The following is a 23,898-nucleotide window of genomic DNA, read 5'->3' as shown; positions in this document are numbered from 1 at the left end:
TTGTGGGAGCTTGCTGTGTGCAAATTGACTGCTGTGTTTCCACATTACAACAGTGACTACACTTCAAAAAGTACTTAATTGGCTGTAAAATGCTTTGGGGCATCTGGTGGTCATGAAAGGAACTATATAAATGCAAGTCTTTCTTCTTTCAGTGACCGTTATATAGATAACCATGGCAGTCAATTCTGCATACAGCAAGGTCCCACAAACAGCAATGAGATGTTGTTAGGTGAAGATTGTTAACCAAGACAATTCCCTGCTCTTCAAATAATGCTATGGAATCTTCAACATCCACCTGAATCAGCAGATGTGGCTTTGGTTTAACATCTGATCTGAATGAAGAAGCACCACCAACAATGGAGCATTCCCTTAGTACTGCAGTGTCAGCCTAGCTTAAGTTCTAGAGTGGAACTTGGACCTATGACTTTCTGATGATGAGCACACAAAACCTTTAAAATGTAAAAGTACTTTAAAATTTGACATGGACAGTAATGATATGTTCCTGTTGATAACCGAGGAGGCAGGACTTTTTGGCCACGGTTTTACTAACCTCGGCGGGTCTGTGGCGGGTGACATCAGTGGCGGGTCCCGACACCGTTGCTGGCTCCAGCCCACTGCCTGAAATGAATTTCCCAAGATTGGGCTTGTTAAATCCGCCCAGCGCGTTTGCCGGCCAATTAGAGGAAGCGGGTCTGATGATGCCATTTGATGACACGTCAGCCGGTTTCCTTAAAGGAAACATGGCCAAATTTAGTTTGACATTTGTGCTGTCAGTGTTTTACAGCATTGAGGTGCTGCAAACACTGACAATCACTGCACAGAGGTGCACGGCTGCACCCAGGCTCTCCCATGACTCCCTCCATAAGGGTGTCACAGCAGACAGGAAGGTCCTCTCCCCTTCCCAGGGGCGGAAGAGACCTCGCCAGGAGATCAACACAGCCTGTTGCACATTGCAGAGGAGGGCACAAGCAGGGATGTGGTCAGGAGGACCTGGGTACAGTGCCGCAAATGTTTCAATGATCTCAGTCGATCACGAAACGTTAGTACAAAGCCACACTCAACCTCATCCTGCTGTGCCACTCATCACATCCCCATCACTCTACCTTCCCTACCCTACTCCTGCACATCCTTACTCACACCAACTTGCCTTGCAACTCCACCCATCCCTCTCTGTCGACATTATCACATCCCCATCTCACTAGCCACCCCTCACACTCACCCTCATCCTAATGCAATCATACCAACTAACAACACACAAGGGTAGGCACTTGGGTGTTTTATGCAATGTTCATGTAAAGTTTCTGTTAATGTGGTGTCAAACATTGAAACCTTTATTTTCAACACTTTGTGTTCTTGGACAGATTTGTGTGCACCTTTGGAAGTGGCTTAGTGAGTTGCAGTGAATGATGAGACATCACGGTACTCTCCGCAATGGTCATGAGTGTGAAAGGAATGGCTTGGGCATTGTAGGGATGCTTTATGGTGTTGATGTGGGGTTGTTCCAACCTGGGTGTACAGTGTCAAATGAAGTAAATCTGGCCATGGTGAGGCCATTCCTGGCCTCCCGGGCAGCAGTGTGGTTGGGTGCTGATGCCCTGTGTCCTGTGCAACATCATTGATTGCAGAGAAGGTTGGTGTTGTTGTTGGTGCTGCTGGTGTGTGCCTGGTGCTGCTGGTGTGCCTGGTGCTGCTGGTGTTGGGGCTGATCGTGGTGGGGCTCTGAGGACCAAGGTGAGAGAGCTTCAAGGAAACCAATGCTGATGGAATAGATGGCAGGTGAAGTAGAGATGACAGAAGCGATCTGTCAATGGTGGGAGAGATAATGAGGTCGGACTGGATGGAGACTTGTGTAAAGACTTGCAGCATTTTGAATCTGTAGTGGAAATACAGTTTAGAGAAGCTAGTGGCTAAGGGAACATATCTCAATTAGCTGGGAGCTTTGACTTGACATTTGAAGCTGTCAACTCATCAGCTGAATCAATGGCCACTGACCTCCCACCTTAGCTTCACAGACAAGGTCTAGGCACGGCGGAAAACCGGTGGGCGACCTGTCAAATCCAAAATGCTGGGAAAAACCATTGATAAGTGGCTGTAAACAAGCCACTAATGATTTTAATTGCCTCCCTCACCGCTGCATGTCAGGTCTGCTCAGCGCTGACAGATCCGACATTTGGTAAAGGCGCCTGGTGGCGGGTTCACAGCGGGGTCCCGGCCCGCTGGGGGAAAAAAAATACTTTCCCACCTGACCCGCCACCAATCACACCTGCTGAACACCAACCACACCCCCCAACCCGGCAAAATCCAGCCCCTTGTTACTGACATTTTGCATTTTCTTTGGTAAATAATATTCTGGAAAAAAACAAAAATTACAAACATAATAAGTGGTAGTCTTGCAGGAGGTATTTGACCCTTTGCAGGGGGAAGGTGTCAGATTCATGGTGGTATACCGATGGACTGTTTATTCTTTTTCCCTTATGATCTAATAGTGAAGATGTGTCCATTTTCTCTAGCGAAGTTGGCCGACTGATTGATCCATGGGGAGTGTCTGTGTCTGCTTCCTTCCAGTGCATATGTTTTTATCTATCCATATATTGCCCCTATGGAATGTGTGTGAGCAGGGAGGAGAGGAACAAGGAACCTAGTAATGTTTACAGAGACTCTAGGGAGCCTTGTGTGCTGAGCCCCATGTGCTAGCCTGCAGGAGCAAGAGTGGAGTCTTTGGAAGTGTTTACATTTTATGTGCTCTGAAGTAGAAGCTAAAACCAAAACTCATTCCTGATAAGTAGAAGAACATAATGCACGCATTTTGCCACATGGTTCATATTTCCTATCTCTGTTCCTGCTGCTCCATTTCCTTCTATTTAATGCATCTGGGATAAATTATATAATTCTGTATTAAAATATAACTTCAAGGAGAAATAAAGAAAGAAAGACTTGCATTTATATAGCACCTTTCGTGACATCAGGACATCCCAAAGCGCTTTACAGACAATGAAGTACTTTTGAACTGTAGTGACTGTTGCAATGTCGGAAACGTGGCAGCCAATTTGCCCACAGCAAGCTCCCACAAATAGCAATGTGATGAATACCAGATAATCTGAAATAGTGCCATGGGATCTTTTACATCCAACTGAGAGAGCAGACAGGGCCTCGATTTAATGTCTCATGTGAAATACAGCACCTCTGACAGTGCAGCACTCCCTCAGTACTACAGTGGAGTGTCAGCCTAGATTTTTGTGCTGAAGTCTTTACGCAACAGAATCTGGACTTTTCAAAATTCTTATGTTGTCAAACAGGCTAATTATTGTTCAGCTGATTATTTTTCACAAGGCATGGAGAGGTGAATTAACTGCTGCAAACTGATCTATCCAATTTATAAAATGTATTACTGAAGCTTACACCTGTATAAGAGTGCATGCAGTACATAAAGGATATGATACATACTCTTACCTGCTCAAATGCAGTTGCAACACAGCGTCATTCAGAGATGTCCATCAAACTGTAGTGTATTGTGTCATGTAAACTTAGTAAATGATAACTGAATACAGTATGAAAGAAATTCAACAAGTCTCTATTTACTGTACACTCTACTGAAATTATACTCCTGTATTGTTTTTGGACACAGTACAAAATGCTTCTGTCACCCTAAAAGGATCAAATGGAAAAGATAAAAATAAATAAAAGCTTATTATCAACATTTAATCATTTATATATGTCCACCAAAACAAGGCTATTAGAGGAAAAGGGCAAATCTCTATTCTGCTGACACATATAAATTGACAAATAATTAAAATACAATATTTACTTTCTAAAAAAATTCAGTTAATTAGCAGATCTTCTGTGACATTGCCCACAGTAAGTCAGAGGACATGCTGTTTTATAATAATGGGGGTGTTATCCCATGTAACGTACAATGTAGTACCATCCTCACTGATTTACAGCGACTGAATAAGTCAAACTCTATTTTTGTTACATGGTATTCTCTGATTTTTAGCAATATTTTAGGGATTAAATTCTTTGACTCTCCATTATTCTGCAAAAACTATAAATGGGCAGCCTGTACGTGCATTATATAGCTGACGTTACGCAGAAAGATGCAAAATGTACCAGGTGGAGGTAGAAGCTTGATGGTTAGCAGCACTGAGGGGATTTGAGGTGCAGCAGCACTGGTGGGGCGTTCTCAGCTTTGGTAGCACAGCGAGGATTGTCTGGGGTTTGGGGCAACTTAGGTAGGGATCTTAGAATTTGGCAGCACTGGGGTGGGGATGCTGGGGTTTTGCTAGGTAAATTGTTAGTTCTGACTCTTTATATAGTGACGAACAAGCTGCTTTCATAGTGCTGTATTGTTGTGTTAGTGCAACCAGCTGCTGACACGTGGCTGTCACTCAGCCAGCAACAACCCCAAAGTAAATTTATTGTGTATATTAAGGCTAAAAGCATTTTAAACAGGCTGATTTTCTGCACTTCGTTTTCATTGTATCACTGGGAATTCATTTGCAGAATGCAAAATAATCTTCATATAACCCAGCAATTCATTTTCATGTACTAGAAAATATATAATAAAGACATCAAATCGCAATTTTCTGATGAGAAAGAACTGTTGTGTGGTTTGATTCAGCTTTAAAACAATACTCACAGCACACTAAAAATCTTGAGCGCTCACTCATAACTGAATGTTTCGATGTCTGTCAATCAGCCACTCCCTGTCCAATTACTCCTCTTATTACGATGGCCTGGATTTTGCGGTCGGCAGCGTAACTAAGGATTACACCGGCATCCGAACCAAATGCGCACTTACCTACTGGGAACCCTCCTCCGAGAGGTTGCTGTCAGATGCTGTGGAGTAGAGGGCAGTGTAATGGCCCACGGATCCCAGGGCGCACCTTGTGCATAAGTGTACCCGTGATCACGTGGGCCGGTGCTCCAATCGACAAACAGAAGATCTCTCATTCACCCCCAGTCTCTCACTCATGAGCCAAGAGGGTATAATTTTTATCGCGGGAAATTCTTGGATCATATATAAATGCTTGCAACATTCAAGTAAAGTGCAGCAACTTTCTATTCGCATCCAAAAATAAAAATAGAGGGTATATGCTAGGCTACAGTGGAATGTTATTTTGCATATGACTAAGTTGTGAGGTAATTATTCTAGCCTGTTTAGAAATGGCACAAAAGTAATTTCCACACTTGCTGTGCTGTTCATCTCAATTGAGTACTCAAGCATAATTGCTCTACATTAGCCTTCGAGCATTCAACTGTAAAACAGCTCAGGATTTATTCAATTTAAAACATTTACGATGACATTTTTCAAAGAGTTTTCTACTCTGACCGAGCTGTCATTGCCTGTGTTTTCTGAGATGAGGTGCATAATGTGATGTTCTATCACTTCCACCTACCTCCATACACCATTGAAAGTAATAACTAACCAAGGCTGTTTTAAGCCAAGATAAGGTAATAGGACATGTTTCCATTTCTGGCCTTAGAATCTCAAAGATAGCAGCCTCACTCATAACCCCAACCACCCAATGGTAAGTTTGAAAGACTGGCTTGTAGTTTCAGCTTTTAAAATTAAATATATACTTGGATTTCCAAAAGGTTATCCTATTACGCTGTGCAAACTGGTCCCTGCGCCTGTTTGCACCAGTCGTAAAATTTTCATACATAATTGCTGGGCAGTTGATGGGCAATTCGTCCAACTCTGCAACAGCAATTAGGATTTCAATGTTGGAGTGGATGACCTGTCAAGTTGGAACTTGACAGATCGCAAGTTCGGGATTTAGCGCATGGAAATCCCGAATTTGCTGTCCATTTCAAAGGCAGTATGATGGCGTACTCTGAGAGTACGCCATCATACTGACCGTAATTTATCCTCTTTGTGTGTGGTATACTGTATGCTTTAAATTGATTAAATCTAACATATCAGAGAAATAGATAAAATGACTCACATAGCTTGACAGTGAGAATGACAGAACACCAGTCAATAATGACCTACCTCTAATAATGCTCTTTTTATAATACCCAAGCAGCTAATGGACCACTTGAACAATATAAACTGCAAAAAAAACTTGTTCAGCCAGCTGTAGAGTGTATAATGGCTCCATGAAAATAAAGAAAATTGTGATTTATCCATTATGTTCTCTAATTCCTGTTTAGTTTTCTCGTTAGTCTACCATAATGCAAAATTGGCAAATTGTATTGGAACTGTTACTGAAATCACTCAAAATTTTTAAGGAATGTAAGTTAAGTAGAAGAAAATTGTTTTAAAAAAAAAAAATCTTGAGTAGTTTATGTAATAGATATTAAAATTACTTTCAAGTATTTTACTTTACAAGTGGCAAGGCTCAGAAATAATTTTTTTAAATGTAATATTATTGGCAATAAATCTCAGATGAATAGAACAAGGGAACACAATTCTAAACATGCTTCATATCTCAAGAGTATCAATTAGTTGTAACAACAACAACAACTTGTATTTATATAGCACCTTTAATGCAGTAAAACATCCCAAGGTGCTTCACAGGAGTATTATAAGACAAAAAATTTGACACCGAGCCACATAAGGAGAAATTAGGGCAGGTGACCAAAAGCTTGGTCAAAGAGGTAGGTTTTAAGGAGTGCTTTAAAGGAGGAAAGAGAGGTAGAGAGGCAGCGAGGTTTAGGCAGGGAATTCTAAAGCTTAGGACCTAGGCATCAGAAGGCACGGCCACCAATAGTTGAGCGATTATAATCAGGGATGCTCAAGAGGACAGAATTAGAGGAGCGCAGATATTTTGGGGGGTTGTGGGGCTGAAGGAGATTACAGAGATGGGGAGGGGGCGAGGCCATGGAGGGATTTGAAAACAAGGATGAGAATTTTGAAATCGAGGCGTTGCTTAACCGGGAGCCACTGTAGGTCAGTGAGCAAAGGGGTGATGAGTGAACGGGACTTGGTGCGAGTTAGGACATGGGCAGCCGAGTTTTGGATGGCATCAAGTTTATGTAGGATAGAATGTAACAAGTTATACTTTCCTATCACGGAAAATGCAAAGGACCCAGGGATGCACATGTTAAAGTTGTTTAAAAATTTAAAATTAAGAGCAGTAAATGTTATGACTTTTGTATTAAATGATTAATAGTTTGGTATCCCATAGGTGAACACACAAGATAGACTTGAAAAGTAAAACGAAATATTGCAAAGCAATCAGAAATTATTTGCAACTAAACTGTGACCGTTGATGTAGCAAAATTGAATAGGAAATTTACAATGGTGAATGTTGATGAAAATATGTGATCAAAATCATGATAACAGGAAATAATGTTTTCAGACAGGAAGTGCAAGATTTATAATATTATATAAATGTCTGGTGTTCATTTTAAAATGAGAATCAAGATTGTGTTAACTTAGAAAAATACAGTTGATTCATTTATATTAGAACATAAGAACATAAGAATTAGGAGCAGGAGTAGGCCATACGGCCCATTGAGCCTGCTCCGCCATTCAATAAGATTATGGCTGATCTTCGACCTCAACTCCACTTTCCAGCCCGATCCCCATATCCCTTGATTCCCCTAGAGTCCAAAAATCTATCTATCTCAGCCTTGAATATATTCAATGACTCAGCATCCACAGCCCTTTGGGGTAGAGAATTCCAAAGATTCGCAACCCTCTGAGTGAAGAAATTCCTCACCTCAGTCTTAAATGGGCGACCCCTTATCCTCAGACTATGTCCCCTAGTTCTAGACACTCCAGCCAGGGGAAACATTAGACATATAAAAAGGTATTGCATTATTTTGGTAGTATAGTTGTTGTGCCATTATTGGACAGTGCTGGATTTAGATTATTTTAAACAAGAAGTTCTAGTTGTGCGGATAGTTGTCCTTCCTTTTTATGATTAAACCTGATTCTGAATGTGAGTTCAGGACTCTTTTTTGTTTATCTTCTAGCACATGCTGAACAGCTTTCATAGAGCAGGCCTTTAACAAGGTTTTAACCATCCCGAACAAGCAGTTATCTTCTCTTGTTTCCTTATATATGTTTAAAGATGGGAGCAAGGCTGATTCAGCAGTAACAATGGGAAGAAAGTCTGTTATCAATTGTTAAGTCACCTATACCTTTTCATTAAACTCAACATCCAAAAGTAAATACTACCCGTAATTTTTAGGTTAGGTGACAATATGTCACTTTTTTGCAGGTTGTGGGGGGGGGCAACATTCTGTCCAATAATTAGTGAATTATTTAAATAATGCCATTGCATCTAAATTATCTAATTATCATAGAATCATAGAATCATTGAATAGTACAGCACAGAAGGAGGCCATTCGGCCCATCGAGTTTGTGCCAGCTCTTTCGAAGAACAACCCAGTTAGTCCGACTCCCTGGCTCTTCCCCATATCCCTGCAATTTTTTCTCCTTCAAGTATTTTTCCCATTCCCTTTTGAAAGCTACTAATGAAACTGTTTCCACCACCCTGTCAGGAGATGCATTCCAAATACTAACCACTCGTTGCGTAAAAAAGCTTTTCCTCATGTTGCCTCTGGTTCTTTTGACAATCACCTTAAATCTGTGCTCTCTGGTTATCGATCTTCAGCCATTTGAAACAGTTTCCCTTTATTTACTCTATCTAAACCCTTCATGAGTTTAAACATCGCTGTAATGTATACAACATTGAAGGGACTACTTTGTATTGCGGATGTACATCCTTAGTTGTGAGCGTATATAACAGACGCGTATCGATTTGTATAGTCAGTGCCGAAGTTCCAGTTACCCAGTAAAGATCACTTGAAGTTACTCTCAGTCTCTGCTACTTTATTATTTTATGTAGTTGTGTATAGCGGTACAAACACAACAAATTGGCGACAAGAATTACGAACCTACGTCTTCCTATTCTGGCATTGCATCCAGAGGACACCGAAACTTGGAAGAAAGGAGCGAGAAGCGGCAGCAGCGGGGCTATAAAAGCCCCAGAGACCAGGTAAGGCCTCAGTGCGTCGGCGGGAACTCAGCGGCAGCAGTGGGGCTATAAAAGTCCCAGAGACCCAGGTAAGGCCTCAGTGCGTCGGCGGGAACTCAGCGGCAGCAGCGGGGCTATAAAAGTCCCAGAGATCAGGTAAGGTTTACCAGTCTCCAGTCTGGGAACTCGGAGGGAAGGAGAGAGGTGAAAAGTAATCCAAGTGTGATGTCACCAGAAAGTGGGTAAGTGATTGGTTGGTAAGTATTTCTCCCTTTTTAAGCTTAAATCTCTTTGGTTTATAGTTTCTAAGGTGTGATATTCACCATCTAGAATCGGGGCAGAGGGTATTTAAGAATAATATTAATAAATTTAATTAATTACATAGAATGGGAGATCAGGTGATGTGTTGCTGCTGCAATATGTGGGAGCTGGTGGACACCATTGATGCTCACGGTGATCACATTTGCAGTAAGTGTTGGCTGCTCGAGGAATTCCAGCTCCGTGTTGAAGAGTTGGAGTCCGAGCTTCAAACACTGAGACACATCAGGGAGGGGGAGAGTTACCTGGACTCTGTGTATCACGAGGTATTCACACCAATTAGATTAATTAATTCAGATGTAGTCCGTGGCCAGGGTCAGGATGGTGTGACTAGAAGTGAGGCAGGTACGGGGATCCAGGAGGTAGTGTTGGAGGAGCCGCAGCCCTTGCACTTGTCCAACAGGTTCGAGGCTCTTACTCCCTGTGAGGATGGGAACAGGGGCTGCGGGGAGGATGAGCAACCTGGCCACAGCACCGTGGAGCGGGGGGCCATTCAAGTGGGGGGAGTTAAAAGAAATGTTGTAGTGGTAGGGGATAGTATCATTAGGGGGATAGATAGAGTTCTTTGCAGCCGAGAGCGAAAGTCCCGAAGGCTGTGTTGCCTGCCCGGTGCCAGGGTTAAGGACATCTCCTCTGGACTGGAGAGAAACTTGGAGTGGGAGGGGGAGGATCCAGTTGTCGTGGTCCATGTTGGTACCAATGACATAGATAGGACAAGGAAGGAGGTTCTGCTGAGGGAGTTTGAACAGCTAGGGGCCAAATTAAAAAGCAGAACCACAAGGGTAATAATCTCTGGATTATTACCTGAGCCACGAGCGAATTTGGCTAGGACAAATAAAATTAGAGAGTTAAATGCGTGGCTCAAAGACTGGTGTGGGAGAAATGGGTTTTGCTTCCTGGGACACTGGCACCAGTACTGGGGCAGGGGGGAGCTGTTCCATTGGGACGGGCTTCACTTGGCCAGTGCTGGGACTAGAGTCCTGGCAGTTCATATAACTAGGGCTGTAGAGAGGGCTTTAAACTAACTAGTGGGGGGGAGGTTCCTAGAGAGCAAATAATAAAAATGACAACAGAGAAGGTCATAGACTTAGGTAGCAGTGGGGAAATTAAAAACCAGAGCGTGTCAGGAAGGGGCAGAAGGTATGGAGTAAAAGGTAAAGTAATAAAAAGGGCAAAAGCAGGAACTAAGTGTCACAAAACATATTTGAAAGTTCTCTATCTGAATGCACGTAGCATTCGTAACAAAATAGACGAGTTAATGGCACAAATAACTACATATGGGCATGATCTTGTGGCCATTACAGAAACATGGCTGCAGGGTGACAATGCCTGGGAATTAAACATACCAGGTTATTTAACGATCAGGAAGGACAGGCAGGAAGGACGGGAAGGTGGGGTGGCTATGTTAATAAAGGAAGGAATCACTGTAATACAGAGAAATGATATTGGGTCAAAAGATCAGGATAATGAAACAGTTTGGGTGGAGGTAAGGAATAATAAGGGGAAAAAAACACAAGTGGGCGTAGTCTATAGGCCTCCAAAGAGTGGCAACTCTGTTGGACGGAGTATCAATCAGGAAATAGTTGAGGCTTGTAATAAGGGAACATCTATAATTATGGGGGATTTTAACTATCATATTAATTGGACAAATCAAATTGGGCAGGGCTGCCTTGAGGATGAGTTCATTGAGTGTATTAGGGATGGGTTTCTTGAGCAGTATGTAACTGAACCGACCAGGGGGCAAGCAACCTTAGATCTGGTCCTGTGTAACGAGACAGGATTAATTAAAAATGTCCTAGTAAAGGATCCCCTTGGAATGAGTGACCATAACATGGTTGAATTCCATATTCAATTAGAGGGTGAGAAGGTTGGATCTCAAACAAGCGTGCTAAGCTTGAATAAAGGAGACTATGAAGGTATGAGAGCGGAATTGAGTAGAGTGGATTGGGAAAATAGATTAAAGGGTAAGACGATACATGATCAGTGGTGTACATTTAAGGAGTTATTTTACAACTTCCAAAAAATATATATTCCACTGAGAAGAAAAGGGTGTAAAAGAAAAAACAGCCATCCGTGGCTAAGTAAAGAAATTAAGGATAGTATTCGACTAAAAACAAGGGCATATAAGGTAGCCAAATCTAGTGGGAGGATAGAGGATTGGGAAAACTTTAAAAGACAGCAAAAAGTAACAAAAAGATTGATTAAGAAAGGGACGATAGATTATGAAAGTAAATTAGCAAAAAATATAAAAACAGATAGTAAGAGTTTTTATAGTTATATAAAAAGAAAAAGGGTGGCTAAAGTAAATGTTGGTCCCTTAGAGGATGAGACCGGGAAATTAATGGTGGGAAATATGGAGATGGCAAAAACACTGAATGAATATTTTGTATCAGTCTTTACAGTAGAAGACACTAAGAATATCCCAACACTGGACAAACAGGGGGCTATAGGGGGGGAGGAGCTAAACACGATCAAAATCACTGAGGAAGTGGTACTCGGTAAAATAATGGGACTCAAGGCGAATAAATCACCTGGACCTGATGACTTACATCCTAGGGTCTTGAGGGAAGTGGCGGTAGGGATTGTGGATGCATTGGTAATAATTTTCCAAAACTCCCTGGACTCAGCAAAGGTCCCGGCAGACTGGAAAACTGCTAAATGTAACACCCTTAGTTAAAAAGGGCAGTAGACAGAAGGCTGGAAACTATAGACCGGTTAGCCTAACATCTGTGGTAGGTAAAATTTTGGAGTCCATTATTAAGGAGACAGTAACAGGACATTTGGATAATCATAATTTAATAGGACAAAGTCAGCATGGTTTTATGAAGGGGAAGTCATGTTTGACAAATTTGCTGGAGTACTTTGAGGAAGTAACATATAGGGTGGATAAAGGGGAACCAGTGGACGTAGTGTATTTCGACTTCCAAAAGGCATTTGACAAGGTGCCACACAAAAGATTATTGCTTAAGATAAAAAATCACGGGATTGGGGGTAATATTCTGGCATGGATAGAGGATTGGCTATCTTACAGAAGGCAGAGAGTTGGGATAAATGGTTCATTCTCAGACTGGCAATCAGTAACTAGTGGTGTTCCGCAGGGGTCAGTGCTGGGTCCCCAACTCTTTACAATTTATATTAACGATTTGGAGGAGGGGGCCGAGTGTAACATATCAAAGTTTGCAGGTGATACTAAGATGGGAGGGAAAGTAGTGAGTGAGGAGGACATAAAAACCTGCAAAGGGACATAGACAGGCTAAGTAAGTGGGCAGAGATTTGGCAGATGGAATACAATACTGGAAAGTGTGAGGTTATGCACTTTGGCAGGAAAAATCGTAGAGCAAGTTATTATCTTAATGGCAAGAAACTGGAAAGTACTGAAGTACAAAGGGATCTGGGGGTCCTGGTGCACGAAACTCAAAAGGTTAGTATGCAGGTGCAGCAAGTGATTAAGAAGGCCAATGGAATGTTGGCTTTCATTGCTAGGGGGATAGAATATAAAAATAGGGAGGTATTGCTTCAGTTGTACAAGGTATTGGTGAGACCGCACCTGGAATACTGCGTACAGTTTTGGTGTCCATACTTAAGAAAGGACATACTTGCTCTCGAGTCAGTACAAAGAAGGTTCACTCGGTTAATCCTGGGGATGAGGGGATGGACATATGAGGAGAGGTTGAGTAGATTGGGACTCTACTCATTGGAGTTCAGAAGAATGAGAGGCGATCTTATTGAAACATATAAGATTGTGAAGGGGTTGGATCGGGTGGATGCGGGGAGGCTGTTCCCGATGATGGGTGAAACTAGAACTAGGGGGCATAGTCTTAGAATAAGGGGCTGCTCTTTCAAAACTGAGATGAGGAGGAACTACTTCACTCAGAGGGTGGTAGGTCCATGGAATATGCTGCCCCAAAAAGCTGTAGAAGCTACATCATTACATGAATTTAAAACAGAAATAGACAGTTTCCTAGAAGTAAAGAGAATTAAGGGTTCCGGGGAGCGGGCAGGAATTTGGACATGAGCCTGGGTTCGGATCGGTCATGGCCCTGTGGGTAGCGGAGCGGGCCCAGGGGCCGTGTAGCCTGATCCTGCTCCTATTTCGTGTGTCTAATTCTGTTAGATTCAGGAGATGGTTCTGTGATAGTGGATTGGCGGTTAGGATCAGATCAGCCATGATCTTATTGAATGGCGGAGCAGGCTCGAGGGGCCGATTGGCCTACTCCTGCTCCTATTTCTTATGTTCTTAATGTAGAGAAAACAGAGCATGCTTGCTAAGCTAGGCAGGGGATACATAAGTCAAGTGAAAAGTGCACAGGACTTGCATGATGCTAGCTAACTAGTAAAGAAAGAAAAACGGGTTTGGAAAAAAAAATGGCGATGATTGGCACGATTGCAGCATTTGATAGCAGCATTGAAGACTGGGCAACTTACATTGAAAGAGTGGAGTTGTACTGTGAGGCTAACAGAGTGGAGGTAGAAAAGAAAGCCACTGTTTTGCTGAGTGTTATGGGCGCAAAGACATACGGGCTACTACGTAGTTTATTAACCCCTGAAAAGCCAGCAAACAAAACATTCAAACAAATAGTGGACACACTCCAAGACCATTTAAGCCCCAGACCACTGCTCATCGCCGTAAGATTTAAATTCCATAAACGGAACCAGAGCAAAAATGAAAGCATTTCTGAATATTTGGCAAAGTTGCGCAAATTATCAGAACATTGCCAATTTGGAGTGGGCTTATCAGACGCATTGAGAGACAGATTTGTGTGTGGCATGCAAAACGAAAGCACACAAAAGAAGCTCTTGTCTGAAAAAGATCTCACCTTGGAGAAGGCTCTAAGTATTGCAATTTCAATGGAAGCAGCAGCATGTGGCACTTTAGAAATTCAACAAAAATCCCTGGAATATTCCACTAACAAAATGTCACTGAAACAAGAAAAGAAGTGCTATCGCTGTGGTAAAATGTCACATGACCACAATGACTGTTGGTTTAAAGACAAAGATTGCAGACAATGTGGCAAACGAGGGCACATTGAAAGGGTCTGCAAAGCAAAGAAGCAGAAAACTGATACAAAGGCACACCAAGTGACTGAAAACAAGAAACCTTTCAAAGATAGATACAAGAAGGTACACTACGTGACTGGAGACAGTTCAGATCTAAAAAAAGTGACACAGACTCAGAGAAAGAGGATCTGGCTTGTCTAAAACTACACAGTGTGAAAGAAACAGAGGATCACAGAATAATATGGGTTACTCCAGAAGTGGCAGGAGTTAGGCTGAAAATGGAGTTGGACACAGGCTCAGCTTTAACAGTGATCTCTGTACATGACTACAAACGACTGTTTTCACACATACCGCTAAGGCCAACTAAAGTACTGTTAAAGACATACACAGGACAAAGAGTGTGCCCCAAAGGTAAAATAAAAGTGACAGTGACATACAAAGAAAAAAAAATACCGCAATTGAACCTCTTATGTAGTGGAAATTGGAGGACCACCATTGCTGGGACGCAAATGGCCCAGGAAAATACAGTTGGATTGGCACACCATCCAAGCACTGTTTGTGTCAGCAAAGGAGGACAGCAACACCACTCCTGAGAGACTGTCACAAATACTCTCTGACTCTCAGGAACTGTTCAAGAAGGGCATGAAAGCAAAAATTAAGATTGAGGAGAACGCAAATCCAAAGTTCCATAAGGCCAGACCAGTGCCTTATGCAATCCTCCCATCAGAAGAAGCAGAGCTGGAGAACTTGGAGCAGTTAGGGGTCCTGTCCAAGGTGGATTGGAGTGAATGGGCCACACCTATAGTTCCAGTGATGAAGAAAACCTCCAGCACAAAACCAGGAAAGCCAAGAAAAGTGCACATCTGTGGAGACTTTAAGGTGACTGTTAACCCAGTCCTCCACACAGTACAGTACCCATTGCCTCGCATTGAGGACATCTTTGCTTCCCTGTTAAGAGGGGAACGCTTCACAAAGATTGACTTGGCCCAGGCCTATCTCCAAATGGAAATTGATGATGCATCAAAGAAGTACCTGACAATAAATACGCACAAAGGCCTTTACCAGTACAATCGGCTGGTATTCGGAATAGCATCAGCTCCTGCAATCTGGCAAAGGGCAATGGACCAAGTCCTGCAGGGGATTCCAGGTACTCAGTGTTATCTTGATGACATCATCATTACTGGCAAGAATGACAACGACCACCTTTCCAACCTTGAACAGGTACTCATCAGGTTATGGGAGTATGGGCTCCGAGCGAACCGAGACAAGTGTGAGTTTTTCAAAAAGGAAATCTCATACTGTGGACATGTGATTGACAAGGACGGTTTACACAAGTCTCCAGACAAGATTGAAGCTGTGATTAATGCACCAACACCTGAAAATGTGTCTCAGTTGCGATCATATCTTGGACTGGTGAACTACTATCACAAGTTCTTGCCCAACCTATCCACAGTGTTACATCCACTAAATGCACTGCTACAGACAGGGTCACAATGGAAGTGGAGTGACAGCTGTGAACAAGCTTTTCAAGAGAGTAAAAGACTCATTACTTCAGAAAAGGTGCTAGCTCACTTTGACCCATCCTTACCTATTCGACTGGCATGTGATGCTTCACCCTATGGCATTGGTGCCGTGTTGTCACAAGTTCCCAGACGGCTCAGAAAGACCAATAGCCTTTGCATCAAGATCATTGACTACAGCTGAACGCAATTATGCACAGATTGACCGAGAGGCCCTCAGCCTTGTGTGGGGAGTCAAGAAATTCAACCACTACTTGTATGGTCAACAGTTTACACTGTTAACTGACCACCAGCCTCTCGTTTCAATCTTCAACCCAAGGAAGGGCGTTCCAGTGATGACAGCACAACGGCTGCAACGATGGTCACTCTTCCTAGGGGCTCACCTGTATGGTATTGAATACAAGGGGACCAAGCAACATGGCAACGCCGATGGTTTGTCACGTTTACCACTGCCGACCTCAGAGAGAACTACAACAGTTGACTCAGCCAAGGTATTTCACACAACAATAGTTGAGCAGCAACCCGAACAGCAGCAGCAGCCACAGCCCGACAAGCCCAAATCCCCCGGGGAGAAGAAAGTCATCGCAACAAAGATTCTTGGAACAGTAAAGTGGTTCAACGTATGAAATGGCTATGGATTCATCAACAGGAATGATACAAAGGAAGATGTATTTGTACATCAGACTGCCATAAAGAAGAATAACCCACGGAAATATCTACGCAGTGTTGGAGGTGGTGAAACTGTGGAGTTTGATGTAGTGGAAGGTGAAAAGGGTGCAGAGGCGGCAAATGTCACTGGTTCAGGTGGAGTTCCAGTTCAAGGAAGCCGATATGCCACGGACCGAAATCGTTACCGCCGCTACAACCCTCGCCGCCGAGGGCCACCACGTAATTGCCATCAGAACATTGAAGGTGGAGAGAAAAGAGTCTGGAGAGACGTTACCCAGAGAGGCAGAGGAGGCCTCCCCAGAGACTTGACTTGTAAAAGGGCTGTTGACAAAATAAAATGTTATGTTGTAATTTGAATTTTGTTACTGTAAAGACAGGCTCTGTATGTTAATTATAGAAATTTTGCGTTAATATACTATTAAACTAAAGGGGGAGGAAGTGTAATGTATACAACATTGAAGGGACTACTTTGTATTGCGGACGTATATCCTTAGTTGCGAGCGTATATAACAGATGCTATCGATTTGTACAGTCAGTGCCAAAGTTCCAGTTAACCAGTAAAGATCACTTGAAGTTACTCTCAGTCTCTGCTACTTTATTATTTTATGTAGTTGTGTATAGCGGTACAAACACAACAATCACTATCAAATTTCCTCTTAGCCTTCTCTGCTCTAAGAAGAACAAACCCAGCTTCTCCAGTCTGTCCACATAACTGTAATCCCTCAACCCTGGAACCATTCTAGTAAATCTCTTCTGTACCATCTCCAAGGCCTTCACATCCTTCCTAAAGTGTGGTGCCCAGAATTGGACGCAATACTCCAGCTGGGGCCGAACTAGTGTTTCATTTGGTTTAGCATAACTTCCTGGCTTTTGTACTCTATGCCTCTATTTATAAAGCCCAGAATCCCATATCTTTTATTAACTATTTTGTTAACCTGTCCTGCCACCTTCAAAGATTTGTGCACAAACACCCCCAGGTCTCTTTGTTCTTGCACCCCTTTTAAAATTGTACAATTTTGCTTGTATTGCCTCTCATTCTTCCTACCAAAATGTATCACCTCACACTTTTCTGCATTGAATTTCATCTATTATTATAAGTCGTAGACTAGTTTAAGAAAAATATAACAAGTGATGCACAAGGAAAAGTGACTTTTTAGTACATCCATGTAAACTGGGTCATTGAGCACACAGCAGTTCCTTTGCACTCAGCGATCTTAATACTGCACCCCTCATAGTCCGTGGTTTGGCAGTGAAATTTTTTGCACTTTGGCATTTTATTGCAGATCACAGATGGGATTAATTGTACTAAACCCACATCCAAAATTCTGGACGGAATATCAGTGACTGATTGCAGGGGTGGCGCAGGGGAGGGGCAGGGGGGAGGTTGGACATGGATGTGAGCAACTCACCAAAGCACTCATATTATAGTTCTAAAATTATGTTATTCTACTTTATAATACTTATTTATGCAGTACAACATTGTGCCCTTGCTTCTCCTGTAAAAAATATTGTGCAGTTGTTGGTTGCTTTTTTACTTACCAGGCTTTCTTCATCATCTGGATGCTAACAGTGATTCTCTTGTGCCTTTATATTCCAACTTTGGGGTAACAGGAATGAAGAAATAAACACTAGCATGGCATTGTGGGTGTACAGGAAAAGTTCTTCCATTAGCAAGTACCGAAGCTGGCAGCTCAATGCACACATTCCCCTATATGTTACTATCTCTGGGTAGTTTTCTGATTTGTTTTCAAATGGTTTTATTAAATTTGCAGATACAAATAACTTTTTTTTAAATTTGTTCACAGGATGTGGGCATGGCTAGCATTTATTGCCCATCCCTAATTGCCCTTAAGTGGCTTGGTGGGCCATTTCAGAGTCAGTCACATTACTGTGGGTCTGAAGTCACACATAGGCCAGACCAGGTAAGGACAGCAGATTTCCTTCTACTAAAGGACATTAGTGAACCAGATGGGTTTTAATAACAATCCAGGTCACTGTTATGATTTATTTAATTAACTGAATTTTAATTCCCCAGCTGCCATGATGGGATTTGAACTCTTGTCATTATTAGTCCAGGCCTCTAGGATTACTAGTCCAGTAACATTTCCACTATGCTACCGTTCCCTACACAGCAAGTATTACATTCTGTGGCAAAATTTTCAGTTGTTCGTCGACCATATGAGAAAGGAACTTAAAATTGTGAAATAAATCAAGTTCTTTGTCATTTTGATTTGAACTCATGTCATCTGATGTGAGGATACATCTCTAAATTTAAACTGCCCCATTCTTTGTGGCTTCTCCCAACTGCCTGGTAAGAGATGTTTCTACTTGAATCCAGTTTTGTTTTAAATGATAACATTTGAGCAAATCCCTGGCAACTGTCAGATTCTCAAGGAGTAGCTCCCTTGATAGCTCAACAGCAACTACAACTTGTATTTATATAGCGCCTTTAACGTAGTAAAACATCCCAAGGCGCTTCACAGGAGCGTTATCAAACAAAATTTGACACCGAGCCACATAAGGAGATATTAGGGCAGGTGACCAAAAGCTTGGTCAAAGAGGTAGGTTTTAAGGAGCATCTTAAAGGAGGAGAGAGAGGCAGAGAGGTTTAGGGAGGGAATTCCAGAGCTTGGGGCCTCAGCAGCTGAAGGCACGGCATCATTGGTGGAGCAATTAAAAACGGGGATGCTCAAGAGGCCAGAATTAGAGGAGCGCAGATATCTCAGAGGGTTGTGGGTCTGGATGAGATTATAGAGATAGGGAGGAGCGAGGCCATGGAGAGATTTGAAATCAAGGATGAGAATTTAATAATTTTAAAATCGAGCTCAGCGTATTTTCTAGTGTCAATTTGGCACAGTGACAATATTCTTACTTCTGAGTCAGAAAACTGAGTTGAAGCCTTACTCTCGGTTCTTGCACACTTAAATTAAGCTGAACTACTGAGGGAGTGTAGGAACATAGGAACAGGTGTAGGCCATTTAGCCCCTCGAGCCTGTTCTGCCATTCAAAGGCTGACCTGTGGCCTAACTCCACATACCCTCCTTTGCCCCATATCCCTTAATACCTTTAGTTAACAAAAATCTATCAATCTCAGATTTAAAATTTAAATTAATAATTGACTTGGCATCAATTTCCATTTGCAGAAGAGAGTTCCAAACTTCTACCAGCCTTAGAAGTGTTTCTTAACTTCACTCCTGAAAGGCCTGTCTCTAACTTTTAGACTTTAGTGGAAATAGTTTCTTTCTATCTACTCTATCAGCAATGTTCCCATTAGGCTGTGGAGCTGTGCACTGGTCTGGAGGTCCCACACAGCCGACTCACCGACTTTTAAATGGAAAAACCGCACATGCACAGGAACTTGAATGGGCCACGCAGCCATTAAAGGGGCCGCGCACCCAAAATAATTGTCTATCAGTTCCCCTTAATAATTTGAAAACTTCAATCAAATCACCCCTTAACCTTCTAAATTCCAGGGAATGCAACCCTAATTTGTATAATCTCGCCTCGTAATTTAACCCTTGGTGTCCAGGTATCATTCTGGTAAATCTATGCTGCCAATATATCCTTCCTAAGGTATGGTGCCCAGAGTGTGCTGAATTGTCAGATGTGCCATCTATTGGATGAGATATTAAGCTTTGTCCACCCACGATACTACTCAAAGAAGAGAAGAGGAATTCACCTGGTGTCCTAGCCAACATGTATCCTTCAACCAACACCACCAAAGCAGATTAACTAGTCACTTATTTCATTGCTGTTTGTGCACAGATTGGCTGCTGCATTTGCCTGCATAACGACGGCGACTCCATTTCAAAACACTGCAATTAATTGTCTGTGAAGCACTTTGGGGCATCCTAAGGATGTGAAAACCACTAAATAAAAGCAAGTTTATTCTTTCTTTCTTATGAACCATGCAGACCAACAAGTTCACAGTTTTAATCTCTCATTTGTGATCAGCAGATTAATCTCAGTCAGGACAACGGTGCAACAATTGGCCTAAGTGCCTTTGCATTAGGGAGGAAAAAATCCGCCAATGTTCCTATTCTTGAACACAGGCATGTTAGAACGTCAGGTGAGGATAGGACAGGGTTTGGCTGTGATGCTCTCATGATTGAATATCCTGATGGCATTCATTGTCAGGCCTCACACATGCAAAAGTTACTAGAGCAAGTTGCCAGAGGCTATCCATGGCATGTGGAACATTACCCCAGCAAGGAGTCAAGGCTGAAAATTAAATAATTAATAAATATATTTTAGAAATCCTTTTGTAATAAAAATTAAGTACTGGTTGACAGCTTGGAATTCTTCTTTAGTTATGTATGTATCTTTCTAAATGTAGATAATGTTTTAGAATTCACAGTAGAAAGCCACATAAACTGAAAGGATTTGAGCAGATTTTGATTTTGCAGTATTATTAACAGATACTCTGTGACAAACAAAATACTGGTGGTTTCTAAATCACACATCCAATCTTTGAAAAGTTCAATTTTTTCACATTATACATTTGTTGCATATTTAAAAAGATGAAATAATGGTATAACTTTCAAAAAATGGACATATCTACAGTTTAATGTTATACATTAATTTGGGATAGTCTTAAACAAAGTTGATCATGGCTAATTATTGACCTCCATTAGGCGGTACTGTTTAAGGATCACAGATGGGTAAATTGCATGGGTCCTTGGTGCTGTTTGGTCTTTTCAGCTTTTGTTTATTCAGATGGGGGCATCCCACAGGCCTGGGTGTGTCTCACTGTAATCAACTCCTTGTAGATTTCAGAGAGGATAATGTAGATTTGGGGAGGTTTGAACCAAAGAGCTGGATTGTGACAGGCAATGATTGATTTGACTCTTTTTGTGGCACATGTTGTAAACTTGCTGGATTGAGAGTTTAACACAGTGTTGTGTTCACTCCCAGGCTTTAAATCCTTGTTGTCAAGATAATGGAGTCTGGAGAATTGTGTAACAATTGCAAACGAGTACAACAGAAATCAAAGAAAAAATGAAAGCAGTTCAACTTCAAAGACCGTAGACAGACTATTTTTATTACATAATAAATCTCAGCTGCTGGCATTTATGGAACAAATATGCTTTATTATATCAGATTCTAGTATTACCCTTTCATGCTATAGTAATAATAAATATATTGGAAAATCATAGAATTAAAGGGCAAAAGTGAAAGTATGACCACTGAGTTGAAATTGTGATTCAAATTTCAATTACTTTTAATTAATTCAATGTGTGATGAAATGTTTACATTAGAAACAGTTAGCTGAAATTCTGGATTTTGCTGCAGATTCTTTCCAAATTAAAAAGGTCTTGTCTTGCTAGTCTTGATGTTGTTCATAAGTAATGGTTGTGCGCTTTCAGGTTTATATAGTTTGTTGTAATAAAGTTTATTTAACCCTTTAAATGTCCTTGCGGTGAAATACAAGCCATATCCCACGTGGTTAAATCATGCCCACTGATTAAACTATTTGGTGGCCTACGCCCTTTACATGCTGGTGACAGCAATGCTATAGATGGCCGGAATTAAATACCAAGTCTGCATATGCTAAATAATAATAATAAAAAGCCTCTAATTCTGGGAGGGTTGATTTTCTGGTCACCATGGCGAGTGGCATTAGCATAAAACTGCCGACTGTGACTGGAAAATCATGCCACTGGATCTCAGCCCCTTTACGCTGTGTGCAACCTTCTTGTGGCAGCTTCTTAGAATGGCTAAAAGTTTTCTTACCCAAAATGGCAAGAGTTTCATTTAAATATTATAATCTCTTTAAGTTGAGCAGAGAACGATTTTCCATCATCTGGGACAGATTGGACTTAACTTTCCTCTCACTCATTTGGAGTGTGTCTAAGGGAAACTCCACGAGTGATAGAGCTCTTAAAGGATCACCATTTTTTAAATTTCCATTTTTACAGTTTGGCATTTTTATGATTTTTTATTGCATGTTTTAAGAAATGTTTTTGTTTCAACAGTAAATATTGTTAAGTGGAACTTAATCTAGCTGAATATTGTCTGCTAATTCACTGGAGAACTGACTGTAATAACAATAACTTGTATTTATATAGTGTCTTTAACATAGAAAAGCATCTCAAGATATTTCATAGAGAAAGAAAGGAAAGCCTTTATGGGAGGATTAGGCTTAGGGTGACCAAAAGTTTGGTTGAGAACATGGGTTTTGAGAAGGCGTTTAAAGGAGGGGAGGGACCTAGAGAGACAAAGGGATTTAGGAAGGGAGTTCTTGTTCTGGGCTACTGCTAGTGCTGTCAAGCTGCTCTTCCAGACATACAATAACAGAAAAGGAGCAAATATTAGAATATTGGCTCCAAAATACACCTTCAAATAGAGTTCACATTACAAGATACTAACTGTGCGTACTGTGCGTGTGGTTGTGTGTTCCCCTGTATGAGTGAGCGTGAAGGGGAACCAAACATAAGAACTGCATGGGACAAGCCCTGAGCTCGGGGAAGGCCTATAGTTCCATTTCCCTTTACTCTCCATCCTCATATTGAGATGTTGATGGTGGCCTCCTCCAAGGGAATCAAGGACTTCTAATTCTTTGGCCGATCTGTTCCTTTGTATTGTATACCATCTTGTTGACTAAGCAGATATTGTAAGTTGACGAGCATAGATGCAGAGATATGTGTGTCCAACCTACAGCCCATCCTATGTGTCAGTAAAGGATCATGCATTATTCAGCTTGGTTGTGTCACAGTGATTGTATGGGAGAAGAACTTTGAAGATGGGAGTGTGCTAAGGATTTTCTGCTCCTATTTCTGATGTTCTTATACCCCAGAGAGTTGTGGATGCTCAGTTGATGAGTGTATTCAAGACAAAGGTCAATAGATTTTTGGATACTAAGGGACTCGAGGGATATGGGGATAGTGCGGGAAGGTATAGTTGAGGTAAAAGATCAGCCATGATCTTATTGAATGGCAGAGCAGGCTCGAATGGCCAAATGGCCTACTTCTGCTCTTATTTCTTATGTTCAATTATAAATTGTAACTTGAATGTGTGGCCTACTGGAATATGGATATACTTGAGAAGCAGTGAAAGAGATGTAAGGTTGTGCGAGGCCTTGCGATGGGTGAAACAGATTGACAGGCAACACTGTGTGGCATGCATATTTTAGCCATCTACCAGGTAAGTGGTATTTTTGGCCAGTCGTGGTAGCTTCCTGAAAGTGTGTCATCGTCTTCCACATCTGTTCGCAGATCATGCAGGTACTGTATACAGCATTTCTCCTGGCTGCCAACTTGGCCAAGCATGCTGTTGCACTGTGTCTTTGGAGGGTACCTTGGAGTGTCAAACAGAGCAATTCTTCTCACACCAATTTCATACCTCGCTCCCCTATGCCCTTTACCATGAGAAAGATAAGAGCAGCAATGTTACAGGAATGCCATCTCCTCCAAGTTCCTCGCCAAGTCACATACCATCCTGACGTGGACATATATGACCATTCC

The sequence above is a fragment of the Somniosus microcephalus genome, chromosome 6 (genome assembly GCF_052327205.1).
Source record: "Somniosus microcephalus isolate GS21.2 chromosome 6, FLI_Smic_1.0, whole genome shotgun sequence".
In the NCBI taxonomy this organism is placed as follows: domain Eukaryota; kingdom Metazoa; phylum Chordata; class Chondrichthyes; order Squaliformes; family Somniosidae; genus Somniosus; species Somniosus microcephalus.
Note: the sequence above shows the minus strand (reverse complement) of the source record.